This window comes from Urocitellus parryii, chromosome 12 (assembly GCF_045843805.1).
Source record: "Urocitellus parryii isolate mUroPar1 chromosome 12, mUroPar1.hap1, whole genome shotgun sequence".
NCBI classification, from domain to species: domain Eukaryota; kingdom Metazoa; phylum Chordata; class Mammalia; order Rodentia; family Sciuridae; genus Urocitellus; species Urocitellus parryii.
This window is the reverse complement of record NC_135542.1, coordinates 26,036,875-26,057,665: the sequence shown is the minus strand read 5'-3', so window position 1 is coordinate 26,057,665 and position 20,791 is coordinate 26,036,875.

Sequence of the window (20,791 nt, the reverse complement as noted above, 5' to 3'; positions counted from 1 at the left end):
ATCCAAAAGATCAATTTTACTTTTTTGACTATCCTGGATATGGTAATGTAACTAAAAAAATACAAACTATTATTATTATAGCTCTGCCAAATACTCATTAGATGATTTTTAATGTTTTTCCAATCCCATTGTATTTAGCTGTAGTAACAGACATGGTTATAATCACTTGGGAGTAGAAATCTCATGAGCAATATTTATTACAGTTGCTTCTAGAGCATTCAATTTAGTTTCAATCTTTTCATCAATATTTATCTGATTATAGATGGCTCTAGAAGTATTTTGATATAGCCACTGAGGCTGTAACCATAGAAGCAATTAATGAAATTAAAGAGCCACTCCAAGAATTATAAGACCAAGAGCTCACTTAGGTCTGTTTAACTGAGCATGCATCTGTTGTAAAATCTTAACACAAACATCAGTATACCAAGGTTCTGAGAAATTGGCTGATAATAAAAGAGGGCTGGTGAAGGATCAATGTTCCTTTCCCTCTATTATATCTAGTAATGCAATTAGCTAAGTTACATTTTTTACATTCTACCAGATATTTATCACTCTTTCTCCATATCTCACATTTCCAATAATTAGAGCCTAAGTTAAACTCAGGCCTGCAGGCCATAGGAGAAGCCCTCTTGACAATCCCTGCTTGTGAAATCTGGCAGAGGGCTATCCCTATAATACAGGATATCTGAGGCTGAAATTAATCACCAAACATCCTTTTTGATGCCACTTTCACTGAGGGTTAGGATATTACCAATGAAACCTCCAGAGGCCATGGCATCCTTACATAATTGTCTTTTGACAATTCTAGGAGACCAGTCTAAAATATATCCACTATTTCTAGGCACTTTATGTTGCACTGGCAAGGTATTTGCACAATCCATCCATTTAGAAAAGGTGTCAAATTCCATTGCAGAATGATTAGGACAGTAAGGTATTGGTGGATGTTCTGTGGAAATGACTGGCTTGTTATGACAGTCCTATTTTAATAACTATCCTAACATATGTGGCATTGAGTCCCAGTGGCCAGTACAATTGGCTGGTCTAGGCTCCCCATATGCTGTCTTTTCCTCAAAAGATACCCTTAGACAGCCAGCATGCTTATTATGGGAGTAACATACAGGTAGCTGGCCACTGTAACTAGTATAATTAAACCCAGTCACAAGATGGATTTTCCAGTCCACATTGTAAGTTACATTAAGGGTGGACTTGGGGAAATGGGGCTACAGATGTCTATTTATAGGTTTCTCTTACCTGGCAGCTGGTGAAGAATGCATGGCTGTCAACTCTGTGGAGGGATTTACCTTCCTGTGTCAGGTTTTTCAGCTGTTTCCATGATGACAGTTTTGAATTCTATCCTTTGAAATCTGATTTAACTTACTGGACCATTTGCAGCAGCAGTAAGATTTTTAGTATCACAATTAAAGGAAAATGTTTGTAATATTTTGTGAGATTTAGTTTGGGCATGTAAGGTCCTCTTTTCCCCTTTTTATTTATTAAATTGAATAAAGAGCTGACCAAAGTCATAGTATTATTAATCTTGAGGTACAGATAATAGTTTAATATAGTACAAGTGTTTTAATAATAACAGATGCCTGATCTTTAATTTGGCAGAAAACTTGGCAAGAGTCAATTAGGAGCTATGTTAGGGTCAACATTATTGAGTTGGAAAAAAACCATGGTAAATAGAGCCTTAATTTTTAATAAATGCATACATAATTTGATTTTGACTTTAACAGAATTATGAAATTAAGAATATAATAGGTTATATATAAAAAATTTTGTTTTGTAAGTAGCTCTAGATGAACTTAAATGATTATGTTAATTTGGAATGAGGTAAGAGAAACTTTTTTAACTTAGGAGAGGTGGCCTTTACCAGAGGTATGAGAGATATATACAGACACATTTTTAAAATAGGAAGTACATATGTTTAATAAGCATAGGAAAGATATTCTGTTTTTTTCCATGAATAAAAAATTAAATAGAAAAATGAATTGTCTTTACTTAGAATTCTATGAAAAAGTTTTATTATTATAAAACCTAGTGTTCATTTAAGTATGGAGATTCAGTACCTTAAATATTGATGGCAAAAATAAGTCACCATATTGTTTAGGACGGTGATGTAATTTAGAATTTTATGTGGCATTGACTTAGCAATGATATCTTAGGGGACTTAAATGAAAATAATCTTTATATATAAAGATATAGTTGTATGAATATATTTAATATCTTTACTTAATGTAGTAAGATTAGCTCAAATAATTATGCACAATTTTACTAAGACAAAAAATATCAATGTGTGTTGTAGGGCACTACCCTATTTTTTATTATGTTTGAAAATGAGCTTATTATGTTAATCTTTTTACTGAGATAAACTATGTGCTGTTGAGCTGGTTTGTTTATGACTGTCTGTTAGTATATTGAGGGTGATTATTTTTATGATCATTTTTCTCAGTGATAAACAGATTAAATTTGTTCAGAGGACAGGGGCTCAAAGTAAGGCCCTATTTTAATGTACTTGAGCTTCCAAAGCCTGCTAATAATTGAGAGGGGGTGTAAAGTTTCCACCCAGGAAGTGTATTATTTCTGGGGCTAAGACTAGCACTTTAATCTTTTCCTATCTCTGTGCTCTTTGTTTCTTTTTACTTGATCTCTATTCAAGCTGTGGGGTAACATCTGAGGATTGACCAAGGCCATATGTCAACTTTTTTCATTTCCTCTGAGCGTCTGGGGCCAACTGAATGATAAATCTATCCTTTGAAAATGTGCAGCCATTCTTATTAGGATTTAGAGTGTCATGCACGGTCTCCCTTAGTCCCTCCATTAAAAGAGCAGGACCTTCCTGAAGGCCCACCACAATTATTTTCCAGGCTTCCTGCTCATCACCCAGATCCCAGCATGTCCCAGGGAATTGCTAACACTCCAGAAAAACAAAAAAGCTCACCCGTAGTCTATGTTGTTGAAGCATGGGATGGTGTAGGTCTTCCCCTACATTGTTTTTAGGGTGGCCTCCTTCCCATTGGAGGCTAAAGTTTGGCTAAGCAATAGTACACTATACTTTCAGGTGAGGTCAAACACCTGGCATGAGTTCTGAAACATTACAGTATATGTATTTGGATCTTTTGAAAATCTTCCTGAATTTGTTCTTATCTGAATTAAGTTGGGAGGGTCCCCTTAAATTTTCTTTCCTAGTAGATGATTTCTTAAGACCTTCTCTCATGATAGTGATTGAGGTTAGACCCAAGCACGGATAAAAATGAGGCACCTTTGTGGATCATTTGTAATTTCCTAGTAGGCAGACTAGTTGATCCTTTTTAATGTCATATCTAGAATGCAAAATGGAAAACTTAAGAGAACTTCCAATTCCTTTCTGAGAGAAGTTCTCAAGGTAGGAGTCTAGAGGGAACAGAAGAGAAGCAGCAGAAATGGTGTTGCCTTGTTCACTGTCTGTCCCTTGCTTCAGGATGAAAGGGATGAAAGGGGAGGGGCGTTTGAATCATTTAGAGTACCTATGCTGCAACAGTTCCAATTGAAACTCTTATTTATGTACTATTGTGTGCAAATAGTGACGCTGTTTTTTTTTAAATAATTTTATACATATTTTTGGGGGTGTGGGAAAATTAAACAATTCTTCTACCAGAGCAATTTGGGAGCTGAAACTATTAAACTTATTACCTGCAAAGGGCCCCAGGGTGCCTTAGATCTGCAAGTGACCAAGGAGTTGAGGAGGATGTGTCTTATTTGAGAAAGGTATCTCACCTTGTGGATTATATTCCTGGTGGTGTATCTCCATGTGGAAAGCATTTCAGCCATTTCTTCCTATAGGGGGATGAGCATCCTGGACTCTGCCAGTCTGCTGTCCCCTTATTTCAGGATGTGAATTCCTAGCACACTCTGCACTTATACATGCAGAATATAAAAAATCTTAAGTGAACAAAGAGAGAACTGGGTCGCCTGAGGCCTGCCAAGGAATTTTATGCATACACCTTCCAACAGCCATCTTTAACAGACTCCATGAACACAGAGCAAATCATACCCAGGGAAGGCTCCCATGTGTAACAGTGGGACAGCTTCCCACACTCCCTTCATCTAGGTCACATACTATCCCCCAAATGGTGCAGACACAGTAAATGACACCCAAAGAAAATATACCCTAAATAATTGCTGTGAGAATGAGGGTCTGTTTCATCCAGGAAACATGATAGAATATGTCCCTGGAGGGTGACCTGGTCATGAAGATGAGTGCCTAGGAGGACCAGGAGGGAGGCGCTCCTCATCCAGGTGGAGAAAGTGCGACATCTCTCTAGGTGACAGGTCACGGCTCTGGAGATGAGGCTCACATACACATCTCTTCATGTGCAGAGTCCCCTCCGGGCTCCAAGGACAGAAATGGGTGGCTGAGTTTCCTTATTCCTCAGCAGCTGTGGAGACATCCTCTCAATGAGGAAAAGGACAATGGAAAACCATGCATTTGCTGAGATTTATGACAACATTAAAAAAAATCAGGCAATCCCAATGACAAATGACAGCCTGGGACCCTTTTTCTCCTACACTGATCTTTGAGGTCCTCTTTAGGGTCCACCATGCCCAAGTGTCTGCACAGAAGCCACACTGAGGTCCCTGTGGTGGGAGCCTGTGGTTGGAATCAGAATAATCAATACCTATTCGAGGTCCTTTACAAGAGAAGAATGTGGGCTGTTTAGCTGCCTCTACGTCAGGCTTAAAAATAAAGCTCAGCACTGATCTTCCTCACTCTGGCTGAAACCACATTGCCAGATAGCCCCCAAACCAGGAGCAGGTCCAGGTCCCTGGTTTTCTGTGATCTATGGGATCCTTTCAAAATATGAGTGATTTTCAGGATAAGAACCGTGCTGGCTATTTTCATTCAGTTTGTAAGAAAACTCAGAAAAACATATATGGATTACCTTTTAGACATTGACTCAAGATGACAGTTTCTTAAAATCTTAGGAACATCTTATACAATGCTTTATATTTATGCACAAAATATTTGAATATGATGCCTCATTTTTCTCTGTCTCAATTTTTGTCTTGTGATCATGTTAACATTTTACAATGGGGAGTTTCTTGGTTCTGTGTATTTCTTGGTGGACTGCCATGCTGACTAATTCTGCATTTCTCCTGACTCCACTCACAGGAGGGAGCATCTCCAAGCTCTGCATGGCCTCTCTCACGCCAGCCACAGTCCTGGAAGCAGGTTCCAGCAGAAGCTGGAGCTGGTTCCAGCAGAAGCCACACAGTCCCCCCAGCCAGCTCTCTGTCTATCAACAGGGGTCCTGGGGTGCCAGCCTGGTTCTTTGGGAGCAGGTCTGGTTAGGTTTATGACTCACAGAGTGGCTGTGGGCTGCAGGTGCTGCATTCTACTGTGGGTAGGACACTCACAGGACCTCCAAAGGGAAGGGACAAACACAAACCTCCCCTGTGGGGCCAGCACCCTGCTCAGAGGAGGGCCAAGCTGGGCTGGGGTGGAAATAGCTGGGAGCCAATGAGGGGAGCAGGCAGACCCTTAGGGAGTGGCTGCAAGCTGAGGACTTTGTCTCAGACAGTGTGTCAAGTAAATCAGAGCTACAAATATGAGAGAAGGCACATTTCAGCCTTCCTCCATTTACTCTTCTAAGGAACTGGGGTCCCCCCACCATGCAGTAGTCCTGCAGTGCTCGGCTCTTTGCCATTGCCCCAGACACATTGCCACTTCTCCTGAACAGGTTTAGTTTTCCTTTAATATCTGGTGGTTATTCTTGCTGTTAAATTTTACAAGAATCTCTCACCTCCCCTCTGTTCTTCATTCCCTAAAAATCTAAGGGCCAAATCCTGTTGATTGTCAAACCAAAGGAGGGGCAAGACAAGATAATACAAATGGAAGAAATGATTTACAGTAGAAGGGGTAGAGAGAGAAAAGGGGAGGGGAGGGGAGGGGAGGGGAGGGGGGATAGTAGAGAATAGGACAGACAGCAGAATACATCAGACACTAGAAAGGCAATATGTCAATCAGTGGAAGGGTAACTGATGTGATACAGCAATTTGTATACGGGGTAAAAGCGGGAGTTCATAATCCACGTGAATCAACCGTGTAATATGATGTATTAAGAACTATGTAATGTTATGAACGACCAATAAAAAAAAAAATTGAAAACAAGAAAAACCACAGAATTCCAGAAACAAGTGCCATATATGTGGAGCTATGCATTCTTCAGGGAGATGAAATAATTTAAATCTCAGGGGGATGCTGCCACTGAAGGAAGTAAATGTGTGTCTCCAAAGAGGAAGACTGGGGAGAGCTGTGTCTGTGTGGTCTGTGACCTTGGCTTCCTCCCCTGTATTGCTCACCAGCCACTTCCACTTCTCCTCAGCAGTGATGGCTTGTTGTACTTGTGTGACTCCAGATATGGTGTACTCAGTGTCACCAAGGGCAGCTCCACCCCTCACCCCCTAGGAAGAAGCTCTGTACCTGCTCCCCCTGTCCCTTGACTTCAGCAGAAACTGAGTGGTGGAAATGTCCATTCATTTACCCAAATACATGATTCAGCCATGGCTGTTCTCTAGTGGACTCTCCCATGGTTTAATGAGCCCATTCTTCTGTTCCTTTCTCCATTTCAGCTGTTAGTGTTCATCATGGAATAATTTGTCATTTGAGTGAAAACAATTTATTTCTTCACTCTTCTTTATTGGAGAGCAAGTTCAAACAGAACTGAATCTTAAAAACACAAGCTCAGCTAGAGGAAGACTATTCCTAATACTAGAGAAGCTGTGACCAGGAAGTTTTCCTGACCTCATCTCCCTCACACAGAGTACTTTATAGTCACCTTGTCACTTTTAACCCCTGATATGATGCGGTGAGGAGAAGCATTCCTTCTGAAAAATTACTAAACACATATATAATGTGTATCTGATCAATAGAAAACAACAACAAAACAAACAAACAAACAAACAAACAAAAAACAGAAAATCCTGGTCAGTGGGACATTCTGAAAGATAGCCTATCTGTACACTTTGGAAGTGTCAAGGTCATGAAAGAAAAGAACAAACTAATTACCTCCCCCCCAAAAAAATAAATCACAGATGGTACAAATATAAAGACACATGAAAACTAATCCCTGGCCCCCTCCTCCCAAAAATGAATGCAAATTGAAATTAGGTCCAGGAACATAAAAATGGCATTAGTGGGGGGGGGATCATGGGGATATAATCCCAGACTGGACTCCTCAGCAGAACTGTGTCCATGCTGATTGTCCCTTTGCATAATCACATGTGGTTTTGTGAAAGGGGAGCATTGAGGAGCTTGAGGAGGAGAACAGGGGGATTTGTTTCCATGGTTTTATGTCTGATTGGCACCAAGTGACTGTGCACAGTCTTGAAGAAGTGTGTGGAGGCAGAGCACAGGTGCAGTGTGCAGTGGTCACCTCAGGGAATCAGCAGGTCCCTCTCTTGCCCAGCCCTGTGTCTGCAGCTTCAGGCCCCCTTCCTGTGGCTGCTTATAAAGCAGCAGACTGTGAGGGCTGAGTCCTGCAGTGGGCAGACTAGGAGCCATTTATCTCCCTCTGACAGACCGCTGGTTCCCATCTTCTGGGTTTATATTTTAAAATTTCCACATCTAAAATTATTTCATAATAAATTTAACTATGCTATTGAGGAAGCAGGAATCATTCTGAGTAACACCCACTCTCCTGGTGTTTCTTCCATTTCCCACCTGCAATTCCTCTCTGAGACCCTGGTGTTTGCATGGGTCCTTGTCCCATTGTCTTCTGTGTGTGGACTGATTGGTGAGTGTGTCTATCAGAAGCCAAAGTGTAGAAATATCATTTTATTGATTTTTTTTGCAATGTTTGGGATAAAATCTGTGCAATGCTGAAAAATAAATAACTACATAGTGATGTAAACTAATAATTTGTTAAAATTATTAACAAATGTCATCAACTGAGATCCAAATTTTTATTTTCAATGTTGGGGTTTTATGCCAAATATCATCTTGAAAAAGTGAAAGGGTAGATAGAAAACACTTTATTCTAATATACAGATGATACCTCTGAGAATAAGCAGATTCAGAGCAAAGTTATAATTCATGTAAAGAGACCAGGTTTCTAGTACCAAGTTTCTCTCTTACCCTACACCTCTTCATGAGCTCACTCTGAGAACCCCAAGGATTGTTCTCATCAGTTAATGTCAAGGGGTGGGGAGGGTGTGTACAGGCTTTGACCTGAATGCATTAGCATCATAAGGTGGCACAGGTAAGATGACTGCCCCCACAGTGAAGCCAGAATGATGGGTGGCTCTGATTTATTTTATCAAGGAGAATGTGCTTCCAAGGAGAATGTGCTTCCTGGGCCTAGCAGGATAAGAAATTTTTCTTTTGAGTGAGCTGTGACCCTCTGTAGACCAGAAGTCAACGCATTGGTACTAAATAGGAGCTTGCTAGAAATTAAGAATTATAGCCCCTATTTAAGAAGAGTGTATGGTCACAAGCTCTGTGTGGAAAGATGTGTGTCCTTGTCAAATATCTGTGCATGCATTTCTGGAAAGAAGTATAGGGCATGGAGGGAGAAGAAATCAGAGTCCAAGTGATCCTGAGAAGATATGCACTTGTCAAAAGCAGATGAGAGCTGTCCTCAAATAAAGATAGAGTAAAATTGGGAACAATCAGAAGAAAACAAAAATAGGGAGAATATTTTAATTCCTGCCCATGTAAACACAGGCCTCAGCAGAGGCTGCTGTTTTGCTATGGCAGGCTAGTGATGAAAGAGGAAAGGGAAAGGGCACAGTGAGGACTTCTTAGTTTTCTGCTCCATGACATACTTCCCTCAGATCATGTGCCATGTGTGGTATTTGTTTCCAGACCACAATTCACTGTTTTTAGAAAAAAAAAATTCTGCTAGAATCAAAATAGTTATATTGATGTCATTGCATGTGCACTTCTGTAGACTGTGCTTTGGTTTCAACTTCAGGTGACCCCCTACACATATGGTGTTAATGCAGGAATATTCAGAGGTGAAATGACAAGAAAAGGAGAGCTGAGGTTATTCTGGCCTGAGTGGACTAACAGAGTGGTGATTGAGGGTAGGGGTGTGGTTGGAGCAGGTGGTCACTAGTGGTGAACCCTAGAAGGTACATCCTCCCTGAGGCCCCTTCCTTCCCTCCTTACACTTTCTGGCCACCAAGGGTGAAGCACCTCTCCTCCCCCACACCCTTCTTCCCTGAAGTTCTGCCCACCTGGGCCCAGAGCAATGGGGTCAGATGACCTTGTACTGACTTTCCAAACCAATGTACTTAAATAAGTTTTTTCTCCTCCAAGTTAGATGACTGTTGGAATTTTGTCCCACGGACATGAAACTGACCATGAGTGATTAAGAGAATTCGCCTTGAATTCAGGCCTCTGTGTGGACTAAGTGCTTCCAAAGGGTATGTTCTTCCTGGGCCTAGCAGGATAAGAAACCTTTTTTGGGGGGTGAGCTGTGGCCCTCTATAGACCAGAAGTCAAAGCACTGGTAGTAAATAGGAGCTTGCTAGAAATTAAGAATTTTAGGCCTATGAGCGGACCCAATACCAGTAATGTTCATGTAAAAAAGAAAATATCCTTCATTATATGAAAAAAAAAAAGGTTAGACTCATGGGAATGAGAAAGTTCAGTCAGTTCACATTAACACAGAGTTGAAATATATCTAAGGATTATATGAACACCATTTTAAAGCAGCCACCATAAAAGTGCATCAATGAGCACCTGCAAATGTGCTTGAAAGAAATGAAAAAAAAATCAGAAAGCATCAATAAGAGTATTGAATCTGTACAAAGGCCAAATTGAAAGTTTCAGAACTGAAAAATGCATCCACCACAATGAAAGCAGAGGTGAGCTGAGCAGGTGAATGAAGCAGACAGAGGGAGGAGGCAGCAAGAGGGACAGCAAAGGTCCACCCAGCTAGAGAACCCTGGGAGAACTGAGAAGCCAACTGCACAGCGACTCAGAATGAACCAGGAGGTGCCTCTCAGCTCCCCTCACAGCCACACTGCCAGCATCTGAAGACAAAGACAAAATCCTTAGGTTTATGGGAGAAGCAACTAGAATCACCAGAGAATTTCTCCCCAGAAAACAGGGAGGACAAGGGAAAGGACACACTTTCATGTGCTGAATGACAATTCTGTTGACCTAGAGCTCTAGATGCAGGGAAATGTTCTTCAGAAATCAAGGTAAAATCAAAAGCCCCTCAGGTGTAGAAAAACAAAGAGAATAACGCTTAGCTAACCCCAAAGTGGGTGCAAAGTGCTCTATAAAGAAATAATATGTGATAGGAACGTGGACCTTGGAACACGGGTGGAGAAGGACCATAAAGGAGAGACAGACTGACCATTACACATTGTGGACATCTGTTGAAACATCATTGGACATCCTAGGTCACCAGCGAAATGCAAATAAAAACACATGACAAGCACCTCATTGAGGGAATGGCCAAGTCCAGGAGGGGACAAACAACCCTTGGGCAGCAAGAAGGGAGCCCAGGCCCTATTCCTACTACTGAGCTGGCCCTGGCTGCAGTCACAAGCCACACACAGCAGCTGTGTGTTCTGGGGAGTATCCATAAGCTGTCTCCAAGGTGAAGACAGGATGTGGAAAACAGTGTGACAGATTCTGATAACACTAGGCATTCTGCTACCAAACACGCAGCAATCATGCTTCCTGTGTTTAACACACATGTTAAACATGTGCTATGTGTTAACACAAATCTAAAAAAAAAAAACAAAATAAAAAAATCCTGCACAGGAAAACTTATAGGAACTGTGTTCAGCATTGAAAACTTGGAGGACACAAGCCTGCCCTTCAGGAGAGGAGTGGATCAATACTGTCAAAGAGCAAGAAATAGAGTCAAACACAGCACTGAAAAGAACACAGCTATCGAGAAGATTGCAGTGATTCTTGCCTCTAACCCCAGCAACTGGGAGGCTGAGGAAGGAGGAGCACAAGTTTAAGGCCAGGTTCAGCAACTCAGCCAGGACCTAAGAACTTAGAGAGAACACAACAAAACAAAAACAAACAAAATCAAACAAAAAAAAAAAAAACCCACAAACCCAAACCAAACAAACCAACAACAACAACAAAAAAAAAATACAAAAAAAGGACTGTGAATATAGATAAGTGGTTGCACATGCCTGTATTAAGTACCAAATTAAAAAGAGAAAAAAAAAGAAAATAGAAAACAGCTATTGTGTAATGAAAATCCACGAAGCAAGTAAGCGTACTTGCATAGCATTTAGGTGAGAGCCAGTCTGAACATTGTCCCTGCTGTAAATTCCAGGCCCTCTCACTCAGCCCAAGTGAAACTACAGGATGGAAAATCATGAATGTCTGCAGCAGAGAAGGGGGTGAGGAGCAGCTGGAGCTCAGACAGTGTCAGGGTCGTACCTGCACTGTGCCAGGCCACACTGCTGGACACACATCACTGTCCACCTGTCTATGTCCACAGAATGCACAAAGTGACCCTGGTGTGACCTGTTGATATGGGCAGAGGTTCATGAATTGTAACAGAAGCAACAGAGTCTGGGGTGGTGATGGAGGGGCTGTGGTAGCAGGAGGAACACAGAAGAACTCTGCACTTCACTCCTATTTTATTGGGGACATAATTATACTAAAAAATAAAGTCTAAAACACTCTCTGTGGAATACATGGAGAGGCCTATCTTTGCTGCACAACCCCTGATACTGCCTAATTCAGTCTCTTCAGGTCTTAAATTAATTTTTTATCATAGAGTGACCTCATTGCCTGCTGGGGCTGAGCTGAAGGGTCAGGGTGCAGAGGAGCCCCCCCTGGATCCTCTTACTGACCCTCCTTGAAATGCTAAGGGTTTGGCTGCCTCTGAGCAGTGACCTCAGCAGGTAGAGGCAGCAGGAAGAGCAGTTCGGGCAGCCCAGCCTCACACTGCTGCTCCCTGAGAGGTTTTTGTCATGGCCTGTCTCACTGTGGGAAGGGAACTGCTACCTTGTTGACGGTAATAAGGGCCAACATCTTCAGGCTTCAGGGTTCTGATTGTGAGAGTGAAATATGTCCCATATGCACTACCACTGTACCTCGAGGGGACCCCAGATTGCAAAGTGTTTGCACCATAGATGAGGAGCTAAGGAGCTTTCCCTGGCTTCTGCTGATACCGGTATAAATAATCATAAAAGTTCTCACTGGCCCTGCAGGTGATGGTGACTCTGTCTCCATGAGACTCAGGCAAGGAGGATGGAGACTGGGCCATCGTGATGTCACATCTGACACCTGACATTGGAAACTTAAAAAGAAATATCCTTGTATGTAGTGATGTTACAAGAAAACTTTCCTAAGTAGCCAAGCAGCACTGACCACACTGTGATTAGTAAAACCCCAGTACTATTTCTACTTACCTGGGAGGCAGAGCAGCAGGAGCTCCAGGAACTTAGCAGGGGCCCTCATGGCCATGCTGTGTCCTGACAGGGACTGAATCCTGAACAGGGTGTAAGCATCCTCTTAAGAAGTCCTCAGGGCAGTGGGCTGTGCTGTGGACACATCCAAATCAGCAGGGCTGGGAAGGCTGGGCACAGCTGCAGGGAGTCTCCTCCTGTTCAATCAACACAGTCTCAGTGTGTCCAGGTGTCCCATGTCAGATGAGGGCAGCTCATATTTGCTTGGGGCGATATGGTTCCCTGGGGCCACAGGACACAGCCCCCTGAACTGTGAGGGGGTGATATGTAGTATTTCTTAGTTGAGGACACACTGTCCTTGTGTTTTAAGCACAGTTCTGTGTTGGTGATCCTTGGAGGAGGAGGCATTACAAAAGCAAGGGGGTAGTTTATGCTTTGGAAGTAAAAAATAGAAATAAAGGCATCAAGAGAGGAAGTTGTATAAACTCACTGAAATGTTTGCAGTTTCTGGACATTGGCACTGCATGAGAAAGAGGAACCCATCCATGGACCCAGCCCTCCCTGCCTCAGAGTCCCATAGAGCACACTCATAACCATCATGGTGCCCATCTTCTCCAGACCAGCAGGTCTAAGGCCAGCCAGTCTCTTCAACTTAACTATCTTTTAGGTGAAGTAAGAATAACTTTACAAACATTAGAGATTGTAAAAACTTTAGAATTGAAGTTTGGAGAATATAGGGCATGGTCAGCATCTTAGTAAAAACAGTGAAGATCCAGATTCTGTATATAATTCTGCTTTAACAGTATTATACTGTGTTTTTAAGTCCTAGTAATGCCTCATGACCTCAAGAGGGCAGCAGTGTCTCTAAAATCATGTCCTTCATCAGGTCCTCTTGTAGCATTTCCAGATATAAAGCAAGTAAAATATTTCACCCTTGTTCTTCTCAGAGTTATCAAAAAGCATTCCCAATAACTGTCCACAATCTTTTTTTTTTTTTACTTTTCTTTCTTTTAATTTTTTTCCTGTAATTTCCCTCTTTAGTAAAGATGACTGAACCCAAGGCCTGGTGCATGCTGCGCAGTTCTCTACTTCTGAGTCAGATCCCCAGCCCCTCCCTCCCTCCCTCACTTACACATCAGTTCTGGGATCATCAGTTGTATCCCTTGATATTTCCTCCTGCCCTGGTCTGAGAGGGCCCACCTGTTTCTATCACAAACAGCAGGGAAGAGCTGATTATCAGTAAATTTAAGGAAAAGGGGAAGTTTTAAAAGCTTCACCCCATTTTAAATATCCCTGTGCTTGTGCTAAGTTCCTTAGGGAAGAGAGACTACAATGAAATCTTTACTGAGGGGTTGGGAAAAGTATAGTCAGGTCAAGTTTCTCCTTAGCAAGGTGACAACCTGCAGTTGGACAATTGTGGGGATGTGTTCTGAGCTTTAGAGGAAGGAAAGATTTTGCTTGTGTAGTAGTGTCATGGTGAGATTGCAATAAACCACCCTGTTGATCTTAAAGCAGGAGACAGGACATTTATTCACGAGCTGGCGGACCAAGGGGCAGGCGGCAAGTCTACACCCTTGTACCCTCTCCAGGGTTTGAGTCCACTTTTTGTACCGTAAGTAAAGAATAGCAGCAAATTAATCAAAAGTGGCTGTTGCTGATTCAAAACCACAAACAAACACCACAGTACCTAAAATCATAAGCAGCAGGGAAGTGGGTCAAAATCACTCCAGTTGAGCACAGGTTAAAGAATGGTCACCAACATCTAGAAGACCATTCTCTGAAAGATGCATGGCCCAGGAAACGTGGGAACCACAAAGAGAACAATTTTACATTGTATAAGAATTGCCATTTTGTGCTGCCAAACTGCTGTCTCAGCCCCTATGGATGGGCACAGAGGCTGGGGTTCCCATGGAAGAAGTACTTCTTACAGGAGGTGGAGTCTTGGGGTAAAATGGATTCTGTGTGGTGACTGCCCTTGTAGCCTGGCCCATAACTGTAGATGGGAGAGGCTGGGCAGGGGCTCAGCCAGGCTGAACTCAGGTGGCACTGCCCCAGATCTGCAGGCTCTGGCCCTGGGCTGTGAGGACGCAGCTCTCCTGGGCAGTGGGGCTGAGGACCTGGGGAAGCAGAGGCCCTGCCCTTAGGTTGAGGGCAACAGGACCAGGGAATAAAGGTGCTCCACACCCTGGAGCTGAGCTAAGCTGAGAGGCCATGGTCAGGGGAAGTTCAGAGACCAGGAGTCAGGGCTCGGCCTGGCCCTGTGGGGTGGCTGCAGTCTGTGCTGAGCCCTCTGTTCTGGGCAGAGACCCTGCTGGACCTGAGAGGAGGGTCAGCAAAGACCCAACACTGCCTCATTTCAGCAAGAGTGCAATTTGCTTAGAAACGAATGAAAGGAATATTTATGTCACCTATAGAATACGTAGGAGATAAATTATGTGGATATACTTGTGTTTACTCTGCATCTCTAGTATGAGTATATGTCTGCACATAGATATGTCTTGAATTTTGGTTTAATGAGTGATTTTTTTTCTTTTTCCTTTATTACTTTGTCAATTCTGGTGATCTACACAGAGTCTCATACATGCTAGGCCAGCAATGAACTACACCCAAATCGGTTTTATTTTATTTATATACAGTGATTCTATAATTTTTCTTGGGTGGCCTTGAACCTGCAGTCCTCCTCCCTCAGTCTCAAGCTGCCCAGGGCTATAGGCATGTGCCACCTTGCCCATGGGACTCTAAGTGCAGACACCCTGAGTCTGGGAAGGTAAAGCTGGCATCTCTTGCCTAAACCCACTGGCTGCCTCTCCACTCTCAGGAATGAGCATGAGCACCATGGAGTTCAGGACCTGCACAGCATCCTCCTGCTTCCTGGAACAGTGACCTTCTCATTCCTCATGACACTGGGTGACCTACGGGGCTATAGTTATAGATAGGAGAAGGTGTCATACAGATGGGCAGTTGTTCTTGACCTCAAGGGTACAGAAGTTCTGTGTCCAGAGCTGAGCAAGTGCATCTCTTTCTGCTGCTTCCCCCACACAAGGCAGAATAGTTGGCTCAGTGACTACATGGACACAGGATAAACCCACCCACAGTTGCTGCTGGCCACCCCACTTATGGACAGACAGAGGTGCCTCTGGAAGGTCACAGCTGACATGATGTAGGGACTCTGCTCACATTGGACCATGGCAGCCACACATACAGGCCTAAACACCTGCTGCTCTCCTTTCTGCTCTCTAAAGACCACCAGGCACCACCTTGACTCTCTCATAAGAATCAAAGAGGTGGAGTCATAGGCAGGCCAAGGGCCAGGATGTGCTGGAGAACAGGGTTTTGACCCACATGAGGAAAGCCATATAGGAAGTGAGGAGTGAAAGTTGTGAACTCAGAGTAGGAGGTGATAGAACAAAGAAGACCCAGGCAGGAGGGCAGAGGAGAGACCCTGGAGGAGCCCAGGATCCAGGGAGAAGGGATGGGAGGGGGATGGAGGGTGTGACTTCAGAGCTGTACCACTCCTGCTCCCCTGAGGGTCCTCAGACTGACAGTAGCCCTGTGCACAAGCAGCATCTGTGGGAATTTTTGCCCCCTATTGGGGACAGGAAGAAGTTCAAGTTCCTTGAAGGAAGTGTGTCTGCTGGGGGCCAGAATGACCTGTGTCCCTGGCCCAGAGCCCTCCCAGGCAGGCAGGATGTCCAGAGGGCAGGGGGAGGCAGCAGGAGTTCAGCAGCCATGCCTGGTCTTGATGGTTCCAGGCTGGATGCTACTAATCCTCTTGCTGAGTCAGTAAGGGACAGTGACCTCTCTCCTGGGACACAGAAAGAAAGACTAATAAGAGTGACACCCTATGTGTTCTCACTTTCCCAGAAGTGAGTCCTCTTTCCACGTTTCTGATGGATAATGAGAGGGACATCACTGGACAAAGGAAGGAGCCAGGGCCCTGGGGGATCAGGAGGGAGTAGGCGGTGTCACGGTGCAGGATGGTTGGGAGGGATTTTACTACCATCCTGGCAATATGGAGGGCAGCATAGTACCTTAGTGTCCGTTTTGCAGAGGACAATGTGGCCATTCCCTGGAAGTCCTCTTGGGCCTGAGCCCTCAGCAAAAAGTGACAAAGTGTCTCTGTGGACATCCTGGCAATGCCCTGTACTGACTTTTCTCACATATGTCCATGCTTTGGCTCAGGCTTGCCAGGCCTCTTCCAAGGCTCTGCACTGTCCCCCTGAGCCCAGCCTGGTGTCCAGCATCTCCTGGGCTCTGCAGCTCCTCCTGCTGCACCAGGAGGCTGCCTTCCCTGGGGGCTGTGGCTATGGCTGCTGCACCTGCAGGGCCTGGTGAGCATCCTGCTCAGGAGAGTGGGCAGCAGCTGCAGGACACACACAGGGAACTATGCAGGTGACATCCATACAATCGTGAATGTATGTGTGTTCACAGATGTGCATAGGTGTAGAAGTGCAATTTGAAGGCTTCTGCTACAAACACCTTCCCATAAGTTATTTTTTCTTTGTTTTTCCCTTTTAGATGTGGAATATGGTTATGTTAAAATAGAAATTGTTACCTTGGAATAAGCTAACAGTGGAAAATACATTATTTTCTTAACCATATACGACAATGTTGTTCTGGTTTCAACATTTTTTTTTAGCTGAATGACATGTCTGATAACTGAATGGACATTATTAATTTTGATTACTCTTTTGATGAGATAAACACCTCTTCTATACATTTTTTTTTTTTGCTGCATATACAAATCAGACTCATTTCCATGGGGGTTGGTCTAGGGAGATGTTTCACCATTCTCAGCTGCCCACACACTCAGAAGCTGCTGCAGACAGGGACATGGTTCCTGGAGTCTTGGCTGCTCATCAAGATGGTGTCAGCATGCCATGCTGCTTCTACAGGAATGCAGGATTCTGAAGTCAGGGGTTTGTGGAGGCTTCCTCTGATATTTCAAAGGAAGTCCTGGGGCCATTAGGTGGAATCCCGCCAGCCAAGCCCACACTGATCCTTGGGCCGAGTACGGGATTTCAGAGGGGGAAGGAAGCGGTACAGTCCCATCGCCCACAGCGGACACTCCACCGAGGCAGTCAGCGGCCGCCATCCAGGAAAGCTGAAGGATACACCGCCACTCTCCGACAGATTGCAACATCAAAACAGGTTTGTGTTAATCAGCTCACCCACCAGACATCCGGGAGTTCGCATAAAATCTCTCTGACAGATTGCAACAACAAAACGGGAGAAACCAAGACTAACAGGAGAAACCAGGAGACTAGAGGCAAGACCCTGGCAAGTGGGCAGCTGCAAACCGCAGGCCTGCCGGCGACAGTTCACCCACTGCCTGCGTAACTGGGCGGTAGGAGAACGCTGCCCACAGATGACCGATCACCCGTCAGTGGCCTGTGATACTGGGCGGCTGGAGACTGCCTGCCTGCCGTGATTGGGAACTGAAACCAAAAAGAGAAAGTCCAGTCACACCCCCCATTAGGGCACCCCGGCAAGGAGCCTGGGGCCAGCCATAGCAGAGCAGTGTTGTCACTGGAGCTTGGACGTCAGAATTCCATCCCAGCGGAATCCAAGTTAGCAGGCATAGTTTAACAACACAAAGGAGAGACATCAGAGTAATACAGAACCAAAACAAAGCTATAGAAGAAAGCAGAAACACGACAATCAAAAAGAGCTGGGAAGTAACGTGGACAACATGAGAAAACAAGGGAAAAAGGAGTACAAACAATGCAAGACAACTTAATTCTACAGGAGGACACAGAAACATCGGAAGCAGGGATCGGGAAAGAACTCAAGGCATACCTACCTCAAATGGAAAGGAATATTAGCGAAGACGTGAGACAGCAAGTCCAAGAAATAAAAGTATATTTTGAAAATGAATTAAACAAACAAATTCAAATGGCAAAGAACAAGCTCTACCAGGAGATAGAGATCTTAAAAAAAAATCAAACAATAATCCTAGAATTGCAGGAAACTATAAACCAAATTAAAAATTCAAACGAGAATATTACAAATAGGCTTGATCAAGTAGAAGTCAGAACATCAGATAATGAAGACAAGGTTTATCAACTTGAAAAGAGTATAGTTAACACAGAAAAGATGCTTAAAACCCACGAGCAATCTATTCAAGAGATATGGGACTTCATAAAAAAACCAAATGTGAGAGTCATCAGGATAGAAGAGGGCCCAGAGATTCAAACCAAAGGAATGGACAGCATATTAAATGATAAAATTGTAGAAAACTTCCCAGAGATGAAAGATAGAATGGATTGCCAAATTCTGGAAGCCTACAGGACCCCAAACATTCAAAACCATAATAGACCAACTCCAAGACAAATAATAATTAAGATAGCCAACATACAGAACAAGGAGAGATTATTAAAAGCTACGAGAGAAAAGAGGCAGATTACATTCAGGGGTAAACCAATTAGGTTAAGGACTGATTTCTCATCACAGACTTTGAAAGCGAGAAGATAATGGAACAATGTATTTCAAACAGTGAAAAGTAATGGATTCCAACCAAGAATACTGTATCCAGCAAAACTGAGCTTCAGATTTGACAACGAAATTAAAATCTTTCATGATAAACAAAAGCTAAAAGAATTTGCAGCAATAAAACCAGCACTCAAAGTATTTTGAGCAAAATACTACAAGAAGAGGAATTGAGAAATAGTGCACAAAACCAAGAGCAGGAAGTAGCTCAGTAAAGGGGGAGGAAAATAACCAAAAAGTAAAATTAGCCAAACTAAAATAAATAAATAAAGAAGCATGACTGGAAGTACAAATCATATCTCAATTGTAACCTTAAATGTTAATGGCCTAAACTCACCAATCAAGAGACATAGGCTAGTAACCTGGATCAAAAAAATAAATCCAACAATACGCTGCCTTCAGGAGACTCATATGATAGGAAAAGACATACACAGGCTGAAGGTAAAAGGTTGGGATAAATCATACAACTCACATGGCCCTCGGAAGCAGGCAGGAGTGGCCATACTCATATCGAATAAAATCAACTTCAAACCTAAGTTAATCAAGAAAGATAAAGAAGGGCACTATATACTGTTAAAAGGAACCATCCACCAACAAGACATAACAATTATCAATGTGTATGCACCAAACAATGGAGTTGCAACGTTCATAAAACAAACCCTCCTCAAGTTCAAGAGTCAAATAGACCACAACACAATAATTATGGGTGACTTCAACACACCGCTCTCGCCATTAGACAGATCCTCTAGACAAAAATTGAATAAAGAAACTATAGAACTCAACAGCACAATCAACAACCTAGACTTAACCGACATATATAGAATATATCAACCATCATCAAGTGGATACACGTTCTTCTCAGCAGCACATGGATCCTACTCAAAGATAGACCATATATTATGCCATAAGGCAACTTTTAGTAAATATAAAGGTGTGGAGATAATACCATGCACCATATCTGACCATAATGGAATGAAATTGGAAATCAATGATAAAAGAAGGAAGGAAAAACACTACACCACATGGAAAATGAACAATATGTTACTGAATGATAAATGGGTTACAGAAGACATAAAGGAGGAGATGAAAAAATTCTTAGAGTCAAATGATAATACAGACACAACATACCAGAATCTATGGGACACAATGAAAGCAGTTTTAAGAGGGAAATTCATTTCTTGGAGTTCCTTCCTCAAAAAAAGAAAAAAAAACAACAAATAAATGAACTCACACTATGCCTCAAAAATCTAGAAAAGGAAGAGCAAAACAACAGCAAATGTAGTAGAAGACAAGAAATAATTAAAATTAGAGCAGAAATTAACGAAATTGAAACAAAAACAACCATTGAAAAAATAGATAAAACTAAAAGTTGGTTCCTTGAAAAAATAAATAAGATAGACAAGCCCTTAGCCATACTAATGAAAAGAAGAAGAGAGAGAACTCAAATTACTAACATACGGGATGACAAAGGCAATATCACAACAGACACTGCAGAAATACAGAAGATAATTAGAAAGTATTTTGAAACCCTATATTCCAATAAAATAGAAGATAGTGAAGATATCGATAAATTTCTTAAGGCATATGATTTGCCCAGATTGAGACAGGAAGACACACAAAATGTAAACAGACCAATAACAAAGGAAGAACTTGAAGAAGCCATCAAAAGACTACCAACCAAGAAAAGCCCTGGACCAGATGGGTATACAGCGGAGTTCTATTAAACCTTCAAAGAAGAATTAATACCAATACTTTTCAAGCTATTTCAAGAAATAGAAAAAGAAGATCTTCCAAATTCATTCTATGAGGCCAACATCACTCTGATCCCAAAACCAGACAAAGATACTTCAAAGAAAGAAAACTACAGACCAATATCTCTAATGAACTTGGATGCAAAAATTCTCAATAAAATTCTGGCAAATCG